A 20514-nucleotide genomic window follows, 5' to 3' on the forward strand; every position below is an offset into this window, starting at 1 on the left:
GCCTTGGGAGCATGTTAAATGCATGCATTTTCAATCAATTTGTTGGTGTGAGGCTAGCAATGAGAGGATTCTCCCTACTTAATGCTGTTGGAGTCACCACAAAGCTAGCGACAGGGGATTCAGTTAGGTCTTTCCTTTGACTCAAAGGAAAGTGAAATGACACCCAGGCTTGTTTACCATTAAGTGTCCCCTTCTCTTCCTATTTTCCTGCAAAAGTAATCCATTGACACATCTGGCAAGAGAAGGAAAGGGCTCTAATATCTAAAGATGGGTACTCCTGCTGATATGCATGAAATCTGAATGTTTCTCTCTCATTGTGCACCAAGGTGTCTTTTCTGTTCTGAGATATCTGAATTATATAAACTAAGATTGCTATTAAAGAAGGCAGGAGGCAATTTAAGAAGTGCCCTATCTCCCTGCCAGCAAAAGCTTTGCAGCTAAGCAAAAAAATGTATGTTGATAAATTGCCACTGTCAGAGTGTCCACTGCACTTCGTGGGGTATGTCACTAACTTTGCATTCCTCACTTATGGGTGTTCATGTGTGAACTTCTATTTGAAAAAGAAAGCACCAAGTATTTGGAGATGTTCCCTAAATTGCCACAGCTTAGCCTAAATAATACTAAACAAAATCAAGGATGATAATAGGACCGTAGTTACTATTACATATACCTAACTTTTCCCCCAAAGCCTGTATGCATCTTTTGTTTTGCTTCACTGTTTTAGGCATGTTCTTAACATTTGCTCAGGCTGTCCTCAAGCTTGGTATCTCCCTGCCTCCCCTCCTGCATGTTGGTATTACAGCTGTGTGCTTGGTTTAAGAGTTGAATCAGGGGTGCGCCAGCCTACAATCCCACGGCCAGAGACTCTGGGAAACAGAACCTTCATCCAGTGACTAATGAAAGCAGAGACAGTCACCCACAGCTAAACACTGAACTCAACTCCTAGAATCCAGTGTCAGAGAGGGAGGAGTGATGAGCAAAGGGGTCAAGACTGGGCTAGTGAAACCCACAGAAACAATTGACCTGAACAAGGGGGAGCTCATGGACCTCAGACTGATGTCTGGGAGGCCAGCATGGGACTGATCCAGACCCTCTGAATGTGGGTGTCAGTGAGGAGGCCTAGGCATTCTATGGGGCCTTAGGTAGTAGATCAGTATTTATCTCTGGCATACAAATGGACTTTGGGTGTCCATCCCACATGGAGGGATGCTCTCTCAGCCAGGACACATGGGGGAGGGCCTAGACCCCACCCTGAACGAAATAATAGACTATGGAGATCCCTAATGGATAGTCTCACCCTCCCTGGGGAACAGAGTGGGGATTGGGTGGGGGGCGGAGGAGCCTGGGAGCAGGGGAGGAGGAGAGGGAGCTAGGATTGACATGTGAAGCAAGCTTGCTTCTAATTTAAGTTTTTTTTTAAAGCTAGTGATTTACCCAAAGATAAAAGCACTCTAGCAGATATGCAAAAGGTAAAATGACAAAGGAATTGAAGAATATACTTCATGAATATAGTATTTCACAAAGAAAGTGGGAAAGCTGTAAGAAAAGAATAGAAGACTGAAAGACAATCAATAAAAAAATTTAAATGTCTGTAGTAAGTCTTACCTGTCAGGGGTTACTTGAAATAAAGGCAGAGTGGATGAAAGGATTCAAAATAAAATGCAGTATTTCTTAGCACTATAGACATATAGACTGGGGTAAGGTGATGGCAAACATATTTTCATACTTACTACAAGTACAGCAGAGACAAGAGCATCAAAACAGAAACAGTGGATTTGAGCAAGCATTAGTCCAAAAGGACCCTTTAAAAGACTTATGGTGTGGACCATTCCACCCAGTGGTGTAGAATACATGTTGCCTCGAAACACATACATAACATTCTATAAGACAGATCACATTAGACCCCCCAAAAAAAGTCTTATTATTCCCCCACACAGAAATTTTAATATTTCAAGGAATCTAACTCAAAGTCAGTAGCAGAAATGAAGTAATGCTAATTAGAACATCCGGATGTGTGTGGTGTTCCCCCTTAGGCTCAGGACTTTAAGCTCTTGGTTCCCAGTTGGCGGCGCTGTTTGAGGAGTTATGGGACTTTGAGCATGGGGCCTTTGCTGGGGGAAGTGCGTCATTCAGGGTTGGATTTGAGAGTCGCTTGCCCCTTCCCACTTCCAGTTCTTGCTCCCCGATTCCTACGTGTGATCCAGACGTTGTAGCTCAACCTTCTGCTCTGGTCATCTCCTGTCAAGGACTCTCTCATTCTGTAACTGCAAGCCAAAATAAACTCTTCCTGTAAGTTGCTTTTTGCGCGTGGTATTTAGTCAAACCTGCAGGAAAGTAAATAATACTATGTAGAATTAACAGAGCTGAGATCTTAGGAGAATGTTCAATGGTGATTAGCCCTGCTGGGAAAGGGGGAGAGAGAGAGAAAACGGAGAGGTACAAAATTGTATTTGAACTGTACAAGAATGCATCTTGATGCGTTCAGACAGAACAGTGCCTATAACAATTAATAATGCTGTACATTTCAGAATTGCTGAGAGACTTAAATAAGTTGGCAAGAAAGTATGTGTGGTGGTAGATTTGCTGTTAGCTTGGTTTATTCTGCAATAAAAATCTGTGTCTCATCATACCATTGCATGTATCTCATAAATATCGAAGATGCTAACTTGCTGGTATAAAGCCGCCCCTGTAGAGCTGCAGCTGAGGAAGATTGGGCTGATCTGAAGCTGGACCGGTTCCCACAGCACCTGGTGTGTGCCTGCTCTGACACTTAACACGGCGTGTTAGACATCCACCTTGGCCATGCTCCTGGTGTTTCCCTTAGACCGGAGGTAACATACTCTTCTCAGGACAGTGTAGTCCTAGAAAAGAGAAAAAAAAAATTAGAGCTATACTGTGGCTTGGAAAATGGTAGGTTTTCTCTTTGGTTGCCTGTGTACTTGCTTTATTTTATTTGTAAATGACATTCTAAATGAGGGTGTTCATAGCTAGACACAGTCATTGCTGTTTTTAGCTCCTTTTAGGGCCAATGCTAGAAACACAAACCCTTCACAGTCCTAACTCCTGAGTCTCAGGAAACACACTTCGCTTAGACAGGCCTGTGACCCAGCCCCAAGCCCCAATGCATAGAAGGTAGTCAGCTCCCTTCTGAGTTTTCCCGTAAACAAAGACTTCCGTTGCCTTGTAGGAAAGGCCTGGCCTATACACATGGCCCTTGTAGGAAAGGCCCGGCCTACTGTACCCATGGTCCTTGTTTTTCTTCCTGTCTGTGGCTCTAAAGCATCTTATAACTGACTGGAAGAGTGCTGAAATCTTCCCGAGAAATGGGGATTTGAAAAGTAGCAGTATCATATTACCAATGACATACAATCTAAGAAAAGTTACCCCCATGAGATTTTTCCCTTACCACCACCAAAATAATAATAATAATAATAATAATAATAATAATAATAAAGGAAGGGCCTCCAAAATTGGTGTCTAACTTAAACACTGAGTAATAATGATAACTTGTATTTAGTCTATATAAGGTATCTTTTCATAGAGTTTTATCATGCCAGGACATTGCTAGAGTGGCTATGTAGATTACAATCAATTTTTTCCATCTAGTTCAGTTATCCTAACATGTATAAGAAATGGTGATTGAATTTGCTACTGTCCTGAACATCAGACTATGACAGGCAAATAAAATACCACTTGTCCAATCATAATGTCTAGAATAATCTAGGTGGATAAAAAGGGTATATATTTTAAAAGATATAACAACATAAATGATTCAGAATAGCATATTTAAAAATATATATTTATCAAATGACTGTATACTCTGTGCATCTCAAACTACCTTGGGGTAGAAAGGGAACAGCATAGGGTATTTTTCTTTCTCCATCTTATAATCATGAAGGACAAAAAAAAAGAAAATAAATAAGGTAAAAACATCACAGTTCCCACTTAATTCATTAATCCAAAGACAACTGCCAACTGTTAATGTTGTTTATCTTGGCTTTTGGATTGAGTGCTTGGTTGGTTGACAGATAGACTTGGTTCCTTAATTGGAAAAGAAGCTCCAATATTTAACACCTCCGCCGACTTTAAGACTGTGTGAGGGTTGGCGCTTTTCTGTCACATTACTTTCTGTAGTGTATTTAAGGACTACTTTTATATACTTCTCTGCAGCAGGTGTTACGTTATATGATGAGGGTCCAGAACTTAGGAAACTGCAACCCTGTGGACTGTGCTCTTGGCCTCCATCAAATTCACCTGCTCGTGTGCTATTGCTGTTGCCAATTAAGCTGTCGTAGTGCCAAGTGTGAACTTTTTACTCACATGTGGCTTTAATTTACAATGTTGAGTTAAACATCCTCGTGTTGCTTTTATCTTACATAATTGTATTTGTACTATTGTATACGTGTGTATGTATACATACAACTTTATCGAAGTATAACTCACATGCCGTAAAACTCACGCAGCACAGGGCTGTGGCTTATAACTGTAACTCTTTAAGATCATTTTGAGTCTAGCTTCTGTTTCTTTCATTTCGCTTTCCTAGTCTTTTCTTGGGCACAACAGATAAGATGAACAAAGCTGAATGGGATTGCCCAAGGACAAAATCTCACATCACTCAAGGCTGTCTCAAAGATCTACTGATAGATCCCACTGGAGAAATACTCACCACGCCCTGGCTCATCTGCTGTGTGGTGCACGTGTCACCGAGTTAACACTCAGAGTAACGCTCTCATCTTTGAAAAGACACTCTCCAGGGTGATTAGTTGGACATTCTTTCAATGAGCTAGTCCAGCGAAGGACTGCAGTGTTATTTGTGCCCAGAGCTGTTTCCTTGTCTCAGAACATAACGATACCACTTTCCCCTTTGGAGACTGTGGAAGCCAAGCAGGTCACAGCTCACAGATATCAAAGCATATTCTCCAGGCATAAATACGCTCTTTGCTTTCCACGAAGCTGGGACGTCCTTGTGATTAATTTTGAATTCCGCACCTTCTATTGGTGTGAACTTCCCAACCTTCAGCTCTCCCATCATCCTCTTTTAAAGTGTCCACACTTCTGCTTCTGCTTTCCGGTGCCTTCCTTTGCTCTGTAGGGTTGTGAACATGTCCCCTGTCTAGTCATGTTTGGACCTCATCCGTAAGGAGCACCTCAGTTAGCATTCATGGGAACTTCAGCACACCCTTCTGGCCTCTCTCGGTATGGCATCCAGAAGCATAGTTACTTCCATCTATGCAAACTGCTTTGAATAGTTTACCTTCCCTCTCAGCATCTAAATTTGTGTTCTCTTTACCTAAGTTATAGATTTCCTACCAGATATTTTTGCCTGTATCACATTTTGAGCCAGAGACCTCACTGGATGTGTTTGCTTCCTGTGCTGGACTGTTCTAGAAGTCCTTCATGTCATCAGTGTGGACTGCTATCCTATCCTATTACCTTTCATTAAGGAAAGAAGTCTTCTAATTAATCTAAGCAAGTTATGATTAGATGTGTGACACGATAGTGACTGTTTTCTGGGGACACTTCCTATATATTTACAATACTTAAATGGAATGTCACAGAGACACTAGTGCTTTTACTTGGGCAGGTATTTCTTAGGTGCTGCGTTAGAGCCTAGAATGAACTCCCATCATCCCACTGTAGTCCTCTCCCTTGCCTCAGCTGCTGGGATTTGAGGAGTCTCTCTCCTTACCCTTTGTGTTAACACTCTTGTTCCTCCAGCTGTCTCTGTCTGCCCTGTCCAGCATAAGTCAATGCAGGGACAGGAGACAGTGCAGTAAATCTACATTCTTATCCCCCTTTGTTTCCTTCAACTCTGTGATTAGACTTTACTTCTCCAGAGTAGCAGATTTCACATTTAAACACCAGGAAGTCAAATTTACACACATAAAAAAAATAGGAAACAGAAAACTCAACTGCTCAACTCATACCACAAACTGAGATCATCCAACTTTGAAAAGGCAAATGCTGGAGATACCAAATAGCACTGTAAGTCTTCCCTTTTAAAGACAGATGGGTTTGTGTGGTAGGAAAGAGAGAGGCGGGGCTTATTCCTCACTGAAGTCATGTAGCCAGGTAAACTCCTCTGGAGGACTCCAGGGTTGAAGTGTTTAAAGGCCCTACCTGCATTTAAAGCAGACCACATCTCCCAACAGAAATAATTATCTGACTATTCTTAAGACTTTATTCGTTATGTTTATTCCATGTGTCCAGGCACTGCTTTAGGGGGTAGAAAATAGTGATACCAAGCTACGACAGACAATTGTCTGTGTTTCTTGATTCATGTTAAGGACAATCGGGATATTTTGATATGGGACACTGATGCTGTCTTGGGGAGGAGGAAGAACAGGTGTATGTTCTGCAGGGGATAATTTACCCTCTATGAATCTGAGTTTCCAAAACAGGAATGATATTGTATCATGTCTTCATCAGCTTGTAGGAGGGTAATTCTAGTAAAGATACAAACCAGTGCTTAGCTTGGTCAGTTTTGAAACTAAGAAGCCAGATTCTGCTACATGTTCGTTCACAATATCAGACAGTTAGAATACACATTACATTTGGTGATACAACATCCTTGGTGATCTTAGTACAGTTTAATTGAGTACTCAGTGTGGAACTTGCATTACAGCAGACGGCGAATACTTATAGGGAGTGAAGAGTAGAGAAGTAATTACAGCAGTTAGGCTCTGAAATGAGGAAGAGACAGACAGCAGAGGCCTTGGTGTAAGGCCCTGAGTGGAAGAGGTTAGGGTGTAAGAGTTCTGAACACATCTAACTGCAGTGAGAGATGAGTACACCTGAAGATACAGCAGAGAGTGGCCAGGAATCAAAGTCACAGGAAGACTGGGGACGACAGACTTCCGGAGCACTGGAGAGCAGAAGTCTGCTTTGCTGTTGAAGCAAAAGAGGTAGCAGGCATGCAGAAGCATATTATAAGATTTGAAAGTTAGTAGCAGGACCTTAAAAATGAACACAGTGTTTGAAGTTGAATGCTTTCTCTTTCTCTCATTTATGTATCCCCACACATAAAGATCACCACCATCACCACCACCCCCAAAAGTCAGAGGCTGTATTCGGAGTCCCTTTTGCAGACTCAAAGGAGAAAGAGGAGTGACATAACTTTCTAGTGGAAAAGTCTGCTGGCAGGTAGAGGCTGTGAACAGGCTCTTCAGGCGGGGTACAGGCAAAGGTGGGTCCCAGGAGTACATTGCACTTCTATTGTTGATTCTAAATTAGGAAGCTGGGGCAAAAAATAGGGAAGCTATTCATTAGTCAAACCTGAGCCAGTTGAAGCTGGTGATTAGTGAGGTTATTGTTTTGTTCCCTGGATTATTAATAGAAATAGCAGTCTGCCTTCCAGCATGTGTGACTGGCAGCAGGCTAGTGTCCTGGGCTAGTTCTCATAGATTATAGGTCATTGGTTTCTACAGACTGAGTCATGGTCTTCCTGCCCTAAGATGCTACCATTGTCTTTGTACACGCTCAGTGCTCACCACTTGGTTCTGGTTGAAATGCAAAGAGATTTTACTTTCAGGGTCCAGTGTTGCTTTAGCCAAGGGAAGGTGGGACCTGGGAGACAGAAGGGACTCAGTGTCTAATGGGGCCACAGAGATAGGGAATCTGTGGAAATAATCTCGGAAACCAAAATTAAGTTGAACCTGTCTAACTGCTCACGGAGGGCAGTGAGAGATGAGCAGACCTGAAGATACAGCAAAGAGATACCAACCATCGAAGTCACAAGAAGGCTGGGACAACAGGCATCCATCTGTTACAGCAACAGAGGTAGCAGGAGGAAAGGAGAAACGTTGAGTCGTGCATCACAACAACGAGCAGTCTAGTTCAATGCTAGTGTGTGTTTGACATGTATGAGGCCATGTATTCCCATGAGAGCACTGATAACAAGTGGTATCTACATTGTCATCCTGACCCCTTACAAGAGCTTCAAGCCAGTCTCTCTTTCAGACCAGTGACTAAAGGAGAGAAACTGAAACCTCGACTTACATAATCTTTGCATCTGTGTGGCACTGGCTCAGGTCAGACGCACTGAGAAGCTAATGGTTCTAAATGGTTTTTATCTAAGCCTTCACAGCTACTCAGGACTACACATGGATGTAAGGGATCCAGTGCTCTTTCCTTCCCATTGATCTCGAAGTCACTGTGTCAGTCATGCTGCATCTTTTTTTTTTTAGATCTGAAATTGCAGAGTTCAAATAATGACATATCAAACTGAGTATTAAAGTGAATTATACTACAGAACTGCCAACAACCTACCTTTTATCCATACTAGTTATTTAGGCTTCATAGAGTACGAATTTCACCTTATAAATGGATAAGACGTGATAAATGTTATGATTAATGGTTTGGCAGAGGGTGAACAGTTGGAGATTGTTACTGTTTCAAAAATTCCCTTGCTCCTAGCAGATAAGAGAAACAAGGGTGTATTACCATTGATTGATCACATGGTAAACCTCCACTCATATAATACATTTCTCTTTTCATCACAGCCTGATGAGAAATTTTAATGGGGTGTTTCCACCAGTGGTAAATCCACTGTACCATGTAAAAAAATGTTTTTTACATCGAGAGAGAGAAGGCACCTTTTGTCAACTGGGAAAGAAGGCACCTTTGTCAACTAGGAAAGTCGTAACTTCCCCATTAATGTTATGCTAAATTGAGAGCCTGCAGTGATAGGAGAGTAAAGATTAAGGAAACACCACTATCCCATCAATACTCACCTAGGAAAGAAACCAGCCCGTGAGAAAATACCTGAAGCTCCTCTCCACCCTGGGAGCATGTTCAAGCCTTGAATTCCTCCTCGGACGTGGGCTTCAGGAAACAAACCGAGGGCAGGATGTATCCCACGTTCCTTTATCCTCTGTGCTCTGGACATGTAACATTAAATAAACTCTGGAAAACCCAGGACTTTTAAGCTTCCATCAGAAACAAACTGTTTAAGGAAATGCCAAGCTCTGAGAGAGGGATCTGTGACATCAGTTAGAAACCCTTGACCTGAGCTTGGAGCAAATGAATACCAGAGGGGTATGACTCTCTGGGTGGATCCTCCCAGATGCTCACAGAGCAGAGCTGAAAGTTCAAGGCCAACTTATCACTGTAGGCGCCAATCAGTCTTATCATCCAGGTATTCAGTTATTCAGTCAATAAATATGTCAAGTGTAGTTGGTACTAAACCCAATGTTAATTGCACAGGAGGACCAGGGACACCAGCTCACTGGCCCGGGGTCGTGTGTCTTGCAGAAGGGAGCAGACTAGAGCAATGTTATCTTGTGTTGATACTTTGAGCTGATGGGAGCCACCAGGGAGAGACTTTTGGGGTTTCTCTGGTTCAGTGGGATTTCTAATACTGTCAGAGTATAGTGATCAAGAACAGCTCCAGTGTGAGGGGAAAACAGCTGTTGATGCAAAAGTCACAGCTCTCACCTTACAGGGAGTAAGAGTTTATTATGCAGCTATTTTGATTGACTATGGAATGGAAACAAAGATTTAGGTTACCTTAAATTCCAAGTGGAAGCGGTTGCATGAAGTTTTATGGATTTACAAAACAAAGAAAGTCATAAATCAAGGGAAGTGGGGTGTTTTGTTTGTTTGCTTGTTTATTTTGTTTTTTTTGAGACAGGGTTTCTCTGTGTAGCTTTGTAGACCAGACTGGCCTCAAACTCACAGAGAGTCTCCTGCCTCTGCTTCCCAAATGCTGGCATTAAAGGCATAAGCCCCCAACACCAACATCAAAGGAAGTTTAAGATACATTTATGGATATATCAGAGGGGCGATTTCAACAAGATGGAGAAGGCTGTTCTATAGGCCCAAGATGCTCTCTGGTGACATTCTTAGCTTTCAGGTTGATGGAAGCTAGTAGAATCAACATATTCCAAAAGGTCTTTACCTTAGTCACAGAATATTCTGACATGACACAGATATGAGCAAGAAATGACTATTTAGGGCTGAAGCTAACCTGAGATTAGGTGATTAGACTCTAGGCCTGTAACACTCCAACCTTTCCACATTACTGCAGCTTTAAGCAATCAGTCTGCTCTTTTATTAATGAACATAAGAAAATCTAGCACAACATTGTGAAATTTGTCACAATAAACTACACTCTTAAAGAAGATGACCACGATCATAATTTAAAATCCTTTGGAACTGTACACACAAGTCTCCATTCTCCCTTTGTGGGTTAGTCTCCTGTATAATAAACTGTATGAATGCCTTTGTAGACAATGGTAATATTTTCACAAAATGTTAAAATGTTTGAAGGAAGTGGAAGGAATAGAAATGCCATACTAAATGGCAATTGAAAGCACCCAGTGAGAATGTTGTCTGCTCTTTTTAAGGAGCGGCAGCACGGCATAGTGTGGTATTTCCCTTCTCATTTCCATTGCCATCCCTTAACCCCCACGTGCCATGAAATAACTATGGCGAAGTCCGACAGAAGCTAATCAGTTACTTTAGTGTTTTCTCATTGGTCACAGTGGCCTCTGACCTGGGAACTGAGCTCATTCCTCTGTTCACTGCATCTGTGACAGAAACACAACAGAAACTAGATCCTTCTCTGTCTCAGCTTAGACGCCAGCAGCATGCATCTGTCACATACCACAGCAAGCCTGGCAGTTTTCACAGGCACCATGTCTGGTGGTTGGACTAAGTGCCGCCAACTGCACTGTTAAGAAGTCAGCCCATTAGCTGCGAAGCATACCATAGTGTGCTGATCTGGTGCCCCAGAGCTCTGCACCGCAGGGTCTTCATGCCTCACCCTCAAACTAATGAGTATCATAAGGCCCAATGTGTTTAATACCTAACACTTAAAAGACAAGGTTGTTTTTTACCTTGACTTTACATTTTTTTGTGTGTGATATATAAAAGCACTTATGTAAGTCACATGGACTGCTCCTAACACTTACCACCACCACTCCATATTGCAAAAGCCATACAAGGCTAAACACTACTCAAAAAAGAAGCCTGAATTTCTGGGAGAGTTCTTAAAGCAGCCATTTCTCTCTGATTCAGACGTTTAAAATAGTCAGAAGATAACGACCCACTGCAGTGACAAATGCAGTAAATAAGCCTTGTTGGCTTTGTTGATGTGTTTAAATACTGAACAAAACAAATCGGGGATGAATAAAACATTGACGCAAGATGAGATCCACCGCTCTCTGGCCGCATGCCTGAGTGAGAAGGGGCTGCGGGAAGGAGGTAGAGCAGGGCATTCCTTAAGCAGTGTGTCAGACACTTGAACTCAGGGGCAGCATCTGTAGGGTCCTCATCCATCCCCAGGTGCATTATTGTATGCCTCTTAGATGCAAAGGCATACTTTAATCTTAGAGGTGGTTTTCCCCTTGACAGAGACATGGGCCGTGGAATGTCACATGCAATAGATAGACCCTCCTGAGTCTCACGTGTGATGATTTATCATCATGCCAGCTTGTACAATTATTTGTACTGAAATTTGAATAGTGATCCTGAACTTACAACTATGTCACTTTGATCATCTCCTCTTTCTTGTTTATGAAGATGATTAAGACTACTTTATTCAACACTGGCTAGCACTGAGAATAAGACACTCCTTCAGCATTTTACAACAGAACTGGTACCTTAGAAGAAAATTATTCCCCACAAAGTCCCTCAGTCAAGGACTTTGTGTCTGAATTCCATGATCTCTACCTTATTAAAAAAAATCCAGGAGAGGGACACCCATGTGTCAGTTTTGCTCCGAGCCTCAAACCTACAATGTTAAGTCAGTCTACAAGCACTGAAAAAAAATATTAAAACAACACAGTTATATTTTTCAACTAATTAAATACTAAGTAAGTAGCTTGGGCCATTTAGTTTTGATCAACTAATCCAAAAAAAAAATCCCCAGGATTCCCTGGTGTGGTAAGGACATAGACTGTGCTCTGATAAAGAGCTCAGAATACTAGAGTCTTGAGACTTGAGTTCCACTGCTGTGTCCAAGATCAGTGAGATTTTTAGAGCTATTTCAGCTCTAGATATTGTCTGTTTGGTGCAGAACGTAAGTAGAACCTTGAGTCTAGCACCTATGATGGATAGAAGTAGGAACAGCTTTGTCTTTGTGTGTGGTAACCCATGAAGCTAATTGATGAGGTCCTTCCACATTACACATCCTATGCTAAGGTAGACCAAGTGTAGAAAGAGGCTCTGTTCTGCCCAGTCCTGCAGCTGCCTAGTCCCAAATAAACATAGAGGCCCATACCATTTGTAGACTGATTGGCCTTCCACCAGCCAGCTCTCTCCAAACCATCAACCCCTCTCCGCCAGTCTTAAGCATCTCCACATGATCCTGGCCTACCGGGGACTATCCCAGCATCCTACCTTCCCATTGGCTACATGGCATCTCCCCGGTGACTTCTCTCTGTGTTGTCTCCCCAGAATTCTCCTCATCTGGTAGTCCCCGCTAAACGTCCTGCCTGGTTACTGGCCAGTCAGTATTTATTCATCATCCAATAAGAGAAACACATACTCACAGCATACAGAGGGACATCCCCCATCAAACAAGCCACCTGTTTACCCATAGGAGCTTATAATCTAACTGGAAGACAAGGATAAATGAACAGTTGATGTAGATGCATGCTACTGCCACCATGATATCATGGCTGCCACGTGGAAAACTATCAGCTCCAAGAAATCAGTTTCTAAGTGTGTGAGGGCATGTTCTTATGTGACCTCTAAGGGTGGCAACAATGTCAGAAGAGGAGACTTGCAAGAAGATCTCCCTCCCTCTCTTCTTAGGACCACATAACATTCTTGTGTGGTTAACTTCTTGTCACTTCTCAATCCAGAGTAGAGCAATGGCTATCACAGCTTCCATATCTTCACACTTCTGTCTCTTCCCAACAGAAAAACTTAATCCAGATGCTCCCACCACGTAAAATAGCCTGGTTGTCTGTAAGTAGTCAGTGATAAAAGGTGAGATCTGTCCTTCTGGTTTTGAAGGCAAGTCATCAAAATCATGAGGCATAAATAGGCCGGTGTAGAGCCAGGTAAATAGATTGGATCAATGAAATCTTAGGCAGACAAGTTTGTTCTTCCAACAGTTCTGTTTCAGGTTTTCACAAGAATGTCTCCAATTTTTCCCTTCCTTTCTGTGGTCATTTGAATGTAATTGGCCCCCCATAACCCCATAGAGAGTGGCACTATTAGGAGGTGTGGCTTTGTCAGAGTGGGTGTGGCCTTACTGGAGGAAGTGTGTCACTTCAGGGATGGGCTTTGAGGTTTCCTATGCTCAGGATACCACCCAGTATGTCAGTCTACTTCCTGTTGCCTGCAAGGTGTAAGACTCTCAGCTCCAGCACCACATCTGCCTGCACGCTGCCATGCTCCCCATCATGATGATAATGGACTGCACCTCTGAAACAGTACGTGAGCCACCTCAGTTAAATGTTTTCTCTATAGAAGTTGCCATGGGCAGCATGTCTCTTTACAACAATGAAAACCCTAAGACTTCTCCCATTGATCTGATCTGAGGAAGGTAGCTTAACATCCTGCAATGAAAGTCCTTTGAGCCGGGCAGTGGGGGCGCATGCCTTTAATCCCAGCACTCGGGAGGCAGAGGTAGGCGGATCTCTGTGAGTTTGAGGCCAGACTGGTCTACAGAGCAAGTTCCAGGACAGCCTCCAAAACAATACAGAGAAAAAAATCCTTTGAAACTCCGTTGCCCCACGTATTTATGAGGGTTGCTTTTTGTTTACCTGTTTGGGGTTAGCTGGTTTGATTATTAAATTCTAAGGAGCAGGAACTCTGTCTCTTTCACTTATTGAGGTTAGGTACCAGCTGCACACTTGACATTATGCATTAATTCTCTGCTCCCTCACATCCTCCCATCTTTCTTCACTTTCTCGTGCCATTTGCATTTTTTGATATACCCATAATAATCCCAGTTGACATTTGAAAGATGGAAGCAAATGCAACTTCAAAGCCTCCTTGGTGCAGATGAAATGATGATATAATACAGATTTTTCAGTGCTTTTTTTTTATTGAGAAGTCAGAGCTCTTTGCAGGCATCACTTCATCCGTCTTCACCTTACCAGTATGAGAAATAACTGCGGCAGAAATTATTGGCATTTTCTAAATGGGTGCTGAGCTCACCTGAGGATCTTTTTTTTTTCCTTAAGAACCATAGGGTATTAGAGTAGTAGGATGGAAAGTCCAGTTCTCTGTTCTCCACAGCGGCAAGGGGCCCAGGCGCACACAGTGACTTGTGCTGTTCTGCAGCCTGGCATGAGGACCTGGACCTGGACATCACCCTTGATATGCGGTATCACGATTCTCGTACTTGTGTGGATGGTTTCCGGCAGGCCAGTGTGCGTGGAGGTTGTGCTGAGTCCCAGATGCTAAACTTGGGAGAGCAGCCCTTGCACTGTGTGGGTTGATGTCCTCTTTGCATATATGTGTAGATCTCATTCCAGCTTCCACGGTGGAATTTTCTAGGCAGGTTTATACAGTTTAACCCAATAGTTAATGCAAGCTGGTCACATAGAACCTGTGGGCTCTTCTTTGTTTCCTCAAGGAGCTCTGATTATCTCTTTAACTGCCAAAGACCCTCACCTGAACAGAACACACTGTAATATAACATATTGGGGAATGCGTTTTAACAAGGAAACGTGCTTTTTGCTTTATTTTTGGACAGACCTAACCATTTGAAAGTACTGATCTTGGAAGAGAGTTCCAAACTAGAATACTTAGTTTTAATTCCTCCAAGTTGCAGAACTTTTCTGATCTAGTTGTATTTTTGGATAGCAGTCTGAGTTGAAGTTTAAAAGAAAAAAAAGTAAAAATTTAAAAATAAAATAACAAAGTATTAAAAGGAGAAAAATAAGGGAGCATCTGAGCCCCCCTCCCCCGAACACCTCCTGGGCCTCATGCAAGGGTGTGTGCTTGTGTGACTGCTGAGCCTCTCGTGAAGGGAGGGCAGTCTGGGACTGCTGAGAGGGGAAGGGTGTGTCTTCCTTGCTTTCATGCAGTTCATGATTCCTCACTGGGCTGCAAAAGGGCCGAGTGCTCACCTCAGGAAGTGTCCAGTGGTCAGGGTTTGGAGAGATAAAGTTCAGAGGGAAAGCCAGACGTGACTGTTATCAGAGGCATGCATAGAACAAGTTTCACTCACCATTGTCCCAGCATAGGGCGTTCCCCTGGATAATACAGATTAATTTTCCAGGCCCTTAACATCAAAGAACAAGCAAAGACTGTCCTTGGACCGCTTCTGTGCACCGACGGCAGGACTCATTCCGTCCTCCCTGGCTGTGTGCCCACTCTTCTCTAAGGAGCTGAATCTCGAGCACAAGACCTCTGTCTGGCTCTGACAAACTGTATTGGTCTTAATGTGAATCAGTGAGCATCTCCCAGCAGAGGCACTGACTGAGCTCCTGAGGGAAACAGGTGAGGAGAAGGCAGTGCTTCCCTGGGAGCTCCCTGGCCTTCCCTGCAGCCTTCTCCTGAGGACCAGCACATCGACCCACAGGACTAAGTTCCATTACCCACTACCCATTACCCAAAGTATATGTAGCCCTGATAGGACAGCGGCACACAGAGCATTTGCAGATCGTCTCCAGGTGCCCAATTGCTTTTTTGAAGTGTTTGAAATACGAGACATACTTTTAAAAAGTGATGCCTTGCCTTTAATTGGCATGCCTATTTACTCTGTCAACCAGAGAAGTCCCTCCACCAATTTGGGGGTTCGTGACACTATTTTGAGGCATCCTAGCAGCTAGTTTCTTCACCGCACAATCATTATTTATATGCCTCATTATCTCATTTTAGATTCAGCTGAAGCGGTTTGGAGCAAACAGTAACACCCACATGGGACCGCGTCCCTCCCTAGCATCAGCTCAGAGGGGCGTGGCCTCTGCTTCTCCTTCTCTCACTGAAGCTGCTTGACCATTGGTCATCTGGCTAAGATCTGAAAGTGCCCAGATCCGCCTGTTGCCTTTGTTCTTCTGAAATTGAAAACAGCATGGGAGTGGTGCCCTGGTACTTAGTGATCTCCGCTCCCCCAGCGAGGTTTCAGCTGGTGATGTAGCGCGAATGGCTTCTGCCTGAGCTGGTTATTACCCGGTTATTACACTGGGGGCTGCAGAATAGTGACTTCCTGTCATTCCGCCCTCAGAGTCGACACGCCGCTCTAAAGAAATTTTCTTCTCCCTCACGCCTTTGGGGGTCCTTTTTGTTATTAAGTGCATTGTAATGCATGTCCCTGGGTATTCTTTTCTTATCTCAAATTGTCCCAGCAACTCTGGCCTTTTGACATGTCTAAATGGGTTTTGGATCATCTTCCTATTTTTGCAGCAGCATGGTTCAGGGCTCACCAGGTGCTTTTTTTTTTTTTTTTTTTTTTTTTCTGCCCTGAACTAGGACTCTAAAATAGTCAGCCTCTAACATGAAGTGTGTTCTAGGGAAGGAACCAAGTCATTTTCAACTGGACAAAGAACGATTAATTCAGTCTCTGTAAGGCAGAGAATGAGAAAGTGATACAGCCTAGGGCCTTTCCTGGGAGTTCAGACTGTATGGATCCAGTTTACAGAGAAAAAGCTGGATTTGTTCCTGGAGGGAACACAAAATTTTCCATGAAAATGGGAAATTCATGACTTAGCTGCACAGAACGGCTGACAAGTAGGTAGGAAATAGCCAGGTGATAGGGAGTCCAAACTGCTATGCCAAGATATATGGATAGGTAGGGGAGCGGTGTTTTGCTTTGTTTTCATTTGATAGTTACCCCATTGCCAATTAGGGTCCAATCATTAGTTATTCTTTCCCATAGGAATGGAATGATTAGAGTTGGGGTAAGAGGAAATATCTGCCACAAGGTCAGTCACTATTCTCTTAAAACTTTTAGTAGTCTTCCTATGTGTTCCTCAGCCTTCGGGAATGAGCATGTTGAGATTCAAGTATTTATAGACATTCATGTGGATTAATCATCTGAAGTAACTTAACTTAAACCAAGTGTCATGGGCCTTTTATAATCTGCCATATGAGGCTGAACATTTATATGTGGAACGATAATCAGATTCTATGTAATGAAAGCAAGAGACACTATTCCCCTGGTATGACCGATGACTACATCCATCCTATCTTGTCATTTTTGCTAAATCATGACAACCTTAGGCATCTTTATTCCCAGATTGACCCTCAGATGTTTGGGGGTGAGGGGACTTTAGTCATAACCCAAAATGTCTTTCAAATTTTTTCTGTGAAGATTTTATTGTGGTATTCAGAACTATAATTTTCTTAGAATAATAGTGAATGTGGATTTTTTTAGTTTATGTTAATAATACATAATGATGTGTTTCATTATGGCATTGCTACATGGATATAATTTACTTTGATCATACTCTCCCATTACCTGGTCTTAACCCCCCTCTAACCCCTCCTGTTCCCCTTCCTCTTCCAAGTTAGTTGTCCTTCTACTTTCCTGTCGTGGTGTGTGTGTGTGTGTGTGTGTGTGTGTGTGTGTGTGTGTGTGTGTGTGTGTTGTGTTCATCATTGAATTTTATTAAGTTGTTGGCATGGGCTTGGTGAGTTGTGATCTACAGGTTAGGCTCCATGCTAGTGACTGCACTGATGGGGTTGTCCTTCTGTGTGTGTGTTTCTCTTATTGGTCGATGAATAAAGCACTGTTTGGCCACTGGAGGCAGCAAGATGGCAGGGCTACGAGATGAGGAGAATGCTGGGGTGAGAGGCACCGGGAGGAGACCCTACGTAGCCACGGTTCAGGCATTCTCCAGTAAGCTAAGACCACATGGGAATACATAGGTTTATAGAAATGGGTTAATATTTAAGACAGAGCCAGCCATTAAGAAGTCCTAGCCATCGGCCAACAGTTTAATAATTAATGTAAGTCTTCGTGTGTTTATTTGGGGCTGAAAAGCAGCTGTGGGACCTTGTGGGAAGGAAACTGCAGCAATGCTTCACTGTTGAAGAAAGCATCTCCTTGTCCCCCATCAAAGATAAATCCTCAGGAGCACCTTCCCTGTCTGTGGTGCAATTGTTGATGGGTCCAAATTTGTGCAGTCTGTGCAAATAATATGTTCAAGGGAGCAGTGGCCACGCCATGCCCAGAAGGCACAGTCCCACGGAAGCAGCACTCGCTTCTTCTAGCTCTTGCTTTCTTCCGAGCCCTTCTCCCGTGAAGTTCCCTGAGCTTTGGAGGAGCTGACACAGATGTGTCATTGCAGGCTGAGCATTCAACCATCGACTCATTCTCAGCATGCTGACCGATGATGAGCCTCTGCAGTAACCACCACCCATTACAGAAGGGGGGTGTCAAGCTTCTGTGCCAAGAAGACAGGAACATAATCCGTGAGCTCAGACTAGGTATTGAGAAGGGAATTTGGCATGACGGTCTGTCCATTTAGAAACACAACAGCAGTAGGTCCCACTCAGTCCAATATAAGTTTAAATGGACTGTTCTGTGGTTCAAATTATTCATTTTAGTTTCTACTCTCGGTCAACTGGGAGATATCACACGTGCTTTATGCAATAGCAAATAGTATAGAATAAAACCTAACTTATAGTTGCTTTGCTCATTAAAATGTTTTCTGAAGAAGACTTTGTTCCTGTGTGTTCTAACACAGCCATTTCAATTCTTTCCTCATTTGAAAAAGAATTAGGATGCATCATACCTTACAAAAAGGTGCATGATGTGATTTCCTACCTCTGAAAGCCTGGAATTCTTAGCCCTGGGAAAATCAGAAAAGAATTAATGCACAGCTGTCAACCACAAAAACAGTTTCATACTGTTATCCTTTGAGCTCGGTTAAAACTAGGATTTTCATCTAATCGGTTTCCAGATTTGCAACACATTATGTCAATTTCAGGTGGCTATGTGTACTTGGTTCTTCACTATAGAGATAGATCCCTCTTTGAAATTAACGAGCTTCTAAAGCACCCTCTTTTGCCCTTGTGATTAACTAAATGACATCAAAAGTCCACAGTCACCAAAACAATGTTTGGAAAATTTTGTACCCCTAGTTCTGGGATGAGTCTAAAAAAGCCACTGGGGGGCGGGTGGCACAGTCTTATAGAAAGCAGATGCCCCCCCAACCAAACCCCACTCTCCACAACATGTAACGGTATCTTTATCTCCAAGTGTACTGCAGGTTACAGTAGTGTTCATAGGAAAGTCACTCTGCATTCCTGGACAGTTCTATTTTATGGCTTTTTGTTTGCATTAGTAAAGACATTGACAACTACAAGAAGCAAATAACATAAATTTGAATTTAAAAGAAAAAACAAGGAGAGTAGCAGTGCTTACTGTATGTTGACTTGCAGTGCTGTTGCTGGGGATTTAAATTGTATTTTCAAGGTGTCCTCAGGAAGATAGCAGGCCCCCTCTAGTGGAGAGTGAGCCTTGTAACTGAACTGTTTCCCTCAAGCATGAACTGCATAATTAGATTCTGAAGGAAAAGAGTTTGTGTTTCTCCTCACATTTTAACCAAGAAAATCCTGTTAATCAAAGGATATTTGCAAGAGAGTTGTTTTAAGTCACATTGGTGAAATGAAGTGTTCTGCGTAAGCAAGGCAGAAGGTGCTGGTTTGTGTCAAGGTGCTAAGTTGCTAAGAAATAAAATATGTATTTGCATGTGTGTACCTGCAAGATATATAAATATACTGTGGTAGTTTGAATGTAATTGGTCCCCATAGGGAGTAGCCCCATAAGGAGTGGCACTATTAGGAGGTTTAGCTTTGCTGGAGTAGGCACAGCCTTGTTGGGAGGAGTGTGTCTCTGTGGAGGTGGGTTTTGAGGTCTAAAGCCATGCCCTGTGTTGACTACTGTTCACTTCCTGTTGCCTGTGCAAGATGTAAAAATTTCAGCTCCTTCTCCATCCCGCCATGTCCCATCAGGATGATAGTGAACTGAACCTCTGAAATTCTAAGATTCCCCCAATTCAATGTTTTCCTTTACAAGAGTTGCCATGGTCATGGTGCCTCTTCATAACAATAGAAACCCTAACTAAAGACATGTACAAACTCTTTAACTTCCTAAGTCAAACTCACACCTTCACTCCCATAGTTAAGTAGCTTGAATGATAATCTTATCTCCTGCCTTTGTCCTGAGCTGAGACTATAACTTGTACAATATTGAACACCTGAAAGTCAGCTTTGACCCTTGTGTTCCCTTTAACTTTCCAGAACATAAGCTATGCTCACCACATTTCTTTACGAGTCAAAAATAATGACCCAAACTCCATGCTTTTTAGATCCCTAGTTTTCTGTCCCCTATGACTTTTAATGTGCTTTTTAGAGTTTAATGGTACTATAAAAAGTTATTTCTGTACTATCAAAAATTAAATGAAACTTACCCAGGCAAGCAAGAAAGTAAATGGTATGTTACTGATAAATATTTTGAGTTTAGAATTAGTAAAGAAAAGGGGAAGGGTAATGAATCTATTATCAATAATAATGTATAGCCCAAAACGGTGAATGATACAATCACAGGTTCTGAGAATGGATATAGAAATTCTTGGTTTTAAAACCCTACACCATGTGTTT

General features: G+C 42.6%; 1 protein-coding gene and 2 long non-coding RNA genes across 10 annotated transcripts in view; 1 reads left to right on the top strand and 2 right to left on the bottom strand.

Annotated features, from left to right (window-relative positions):
- Tpk1 (thiamin pyrophosphokinase 1) overlaps positions 1 to 20514 on the top strand; it is a 312826-nt gene that overhangs the window by 290655 nt on the left and 1657 nt on the right. The gene's annotated exons all lie outside the window — the stretch shown is intronic.
- The window catches only part of LOC121137758, a 316737-nt gene that overhangs the window by 165124 nt on the left and 131099 nt on the right, over positions 1 to 20514 (bottom strand). The gene's annotated exons all lie outside the window — the stretch shown is intronic.
- LOC121137760 lies at positions 1775 to 2865 on the bottom strand. Its single transcript, XR_005875065.1, has 2 exons — positions 2631 to 2865; positions 1775 to 2324 (listed from the first exon to the last, which is right to left on the bottom strand). It is a non-coding gene; the product is annotated as an uncharacterized LOC121137760 (long non-coding RNA).

This window comes from Mesocricetus auratus, unplaced genomic scaffold (genome assembly GCF_017639785.1).
Source record: "Mesocricetus auratus isolate SY011 unplaced genomic scaffold, BCM_Maur_2.0 Super-Scaffold_100694, whole genome shotgun sequence".
Taxonomy (NCBI): domain Eukaryota; kingdom Metazoa; phylum Chordata; class Mammalia; order Rodentia; family Cricetidae; genus Mesocricetus; species Mesocricetus auratus.